The following is a 3,232-nucleotide window of genomic DNA, read 5'->3' as shown; positions in this document are numbered from 1 at the left end:
GAATGACATTTTTTTCTTTTCTGTTTACCTTTTTATGTCTCTCTCTAGTCTTGTTTTTGAAGATCAAATTTTCTGTTGAGCTCTGGTCTTTTCATCAGGAAACTTTGGAAGTCCACTTTTTCATTGAATATCCATTTCCTCCCTTGAAAATTTTGATCTTTGGTTGTAATCCAAGCTCCTTTGCTTTATGGAATATCATATTTCAAGCCCTATGATCTTTTAATGTAGAAGCTGCAAGGTCCTGTGGTATCCTGACTGTGGTTCCACAATAGTTATTTTTTTCTTTCTGGATACTTGCGGTATTTTCTCCTTGAACTGCTAATTCTGGAATTTGGCTACAATATTCCTTGGCATTTTCAATTTGAGATTTCTTTCAGGAGGTGATAGGTGGATTCTTTTTTTTTTTTTAAAGCTGTATACAACCTTTAATTTAATTGTCATTTGTGTTGAGGGGGCTAAGACCCTGCCCCAATTTGGTATGGATAGTCACATGATACAAGTTTATGGGTTACTGGTGTGAGCAGAACAAGGTGATTCCATGAATTTGTCTTCCATTGTGTCCTTCTTGCCTGTCTCCTGCCCCTTAAACAGAGGGTATCAGGCTTCCACAAGGGACCAAGTTGGCCAAACTGCAGATGACCTTGGGAAGATCAGTGATGTCCAGATGGATTGGGGGTATTGAGTCCTGGTCTCTCAGCATAGTGGTATGAGGAGTCTCCTTCACAGTATCAAAGTCACTGGTGATCCCAAATGCAACCCCATCTCATCCATCCTAATGTAAAGCTTCCCAATGGAGCCAGAGGAGTCACCTGCTTTGTGTGATACCCTGTTCCTGGTCAGGGCTTCAGATAACTCCTTGAGGAAGGGCTTGAACTCCTGGTTCTGGCTCAGTGGAAGGATGGAACATTTGAACCAAATGACAATGGCAGGAAAGCTGAAGAAAGATCTCTGTTCCTCCCCATCTCTCACACAGAATGTGTATTCAAACATTGTCTGCATTTTTCTGCCAAGATCAAAGGAAGGCTCAATGATGTTTGAAAAAATTTCTTCAATATGTAGCATCTTCTGGAACCTGTGAGCTGACCATATCCTTGGTCACCTGGAAAGGTTTCCCTTCCATTTCAATGGTAAATTCCCCCATCTCTTTGAGCAGGTTCTTCATCTCAGTGACATAGGCCTTATCATGGGCAGCCAGGGAGTCCAGGACCAGCTGGGTATTCTTCTTATACACTCTGTCAATGGCGACCTTGCTTGACTCAAACAGAACCACATTCACTGTTATGGGTTCCTTGAGCAGCTTCTCTGTCACCAGTGGTACTTTGGTGGCCTTCAAGTGGCAGGAGAGGTCACAGCAGGAGTGGTGGGTGCATCTAATTATCTCAGTCCAGCCATTGGACATTTTTGCCTCTGTATCCCAACAGTCACAAGCGTTATGAGCCATCATGCTGTCCATGTGCTGCCAGAATCAAAGCTTCTCTGGGGACATCCTGACCTTGGTGAGGTAGAGGTAGATTTGGCTGATAAAATACCCCAACACAGAGTTGTTGATCACACCATCTGCATGCTCCATGCTCCACCGCATCCCCAAGGCTCATTTTGTGTGGAGACTGGCCACTGACCTGAATAAAATTTGGGGTGGCGTTTCTCCTTGGGGTCAACAAAGTGCTCAATCTCTGCCATAGTGAATTCTCTCACTCAAATCAGTCCTGACTGAGGGGAGATCTCATTTTGGAAGGAGATGTCAATCTGGGTAGCAGGAAATGGCAGCTTTTCCTGGTTGAATTCCAAAAGCCTCCTGAAATTGATGAAGATCCCCTGAGTGGTCTCCAGCTTCAGGTTACCAGGCATGTTCCCTCCAGGCCCCATGACAGTCTTGAACATTAAGTTGAATGACATGGCAGGGGGAGCAGATCATTTGCAGTAGTGAGTGGGTGACTTGATATTGGAGTTCACAAAGCATTCTGAGAGCTGCTTCTGCCTGTAGTTGTCCAGCTGGATCAAGATGCTTTCAATATCAGATTTTTTTCTCAGCTGAACATTTCTTATCAGGCATTAATATCTGCAGGTGAGCTTTCAAGAGATGATCAGCATGAAAATATTCTCCATTTTTCACATCTTTTACCTTAAGGTCAGCAAATTTGTCCCTGTGGCCATATGTCTTGAGAACAGGCTCTGGGGTAAGCATCATGCAGTCAGTCTCCAGGATGTGCTACTCTTGGATAAGATTCTGCTGCCACAGCTGGATGATTTTTTTTTCAAGGTACACCCCACAGACCCCACATCATACAGACCACTGACCCCTCCACAAATTGCAAAGGCTTGGCAATAGAAGAACTTCCACTTGAGGGTGTCTTTCACTTTAACAAGGACGATTATGTCATCTTTGGGCTGCAGCACCAACTCCTTGGCCTCCAAAATCCTCTTATGGCCTTTGATATCTACCACAGTCCTGCTGATATCAACTTGGGTGGCTTTGTCTTCTTTCAGCTTTCTCATCAGATCCCCTTGCTGCCACAGGGCCAGGAGGAAAGGGCTGAGGAAGGAGTCAGCCTAGGCTTGGTCTCCGTCCATCCTGTTGCTGGTGTCTGGCTCTGAAGGAGATCACAGAGAAGGAGGCAGAGAGGAGGAGGGACTCTTGGGGCTCAGGATCTCCCATGGGTTTGCTGACATGGGGCTTGCTGCTGGCTTACTGTCATGCCTCCCATCCTGTACTGGTGCACAGTAAAAGGGACCTTTCCAGTTAATCCCCAAGACTTCCGAGCTAAAACACCTCTTTCTGCTGACTCCATTGTTCCAGGATTTTTCCTGGGGAGATATTTTCTGGGTTTTTCAAGGTAAATAAGGGAGAATGAGAGTGACTTACTGCTTACTTCATCATCTTGGCTCCCAGAAGTCATTCTTCTCTCTCTTTTTTTTAATGACTAATAAATAATATAGTTTATTAACAACTATTAATTATTATTAATACTAATATTCAGAGGCACTTTGCATATAATCCTTTCTTTTGAGATTTTCTTTAAATTTTCTGGTATATATCTTGTTTACATGTTTGTCCCCCTTTATATTGTGAGCTCCCATTTTATTTTGTTACAGTATTATGTATTTAGTACTACATTAATATGTGTTTATGGAATAAAACAAGCATTTCTATAACATAGTACAATAAAAAAGATGATTGTACCTGAAACTCCAAGTCTGTTATGTACAACTTGCTATTCCTTTCAAATATGCA

At 43.1% G+C, this 3,232-nt stretch overlaps 1 pseudogene; it reads right to left on the bottom strand.

Annotated features, from left to right (window-relative positions):
• Positions 1 to 501: 501 nt before the first annotated feature.
• Positions 502 to 2,571, bottom strand: LOC114051743 (annotated as a pseudogene).
• Between the last annotated feature and the right edge of the window lie 661 nt (positions 2,572 to 3,232).

The sequence above is a fragment of the Vombatus ursinus genome, unplaced genomic scaffold (genome assembly GCF_900497805.2).
Source record: "Vombatus ursinus unplaced genomic scaffold, bare-nosed wombat genome assembly UNPS02014805.1, whole genome shotgun sequence".
NCBI lineage: Eukaryota > Metazoa > Chordata > Mammalia > Diprotodontia > Vombatidae > Vombatus > Vombatus ursinus.
The sequence above is the reverse complement of the archived record's forward strand: the minus strand, read 5'-3'. Positions and strand labels throughout refer to the sequence as shown.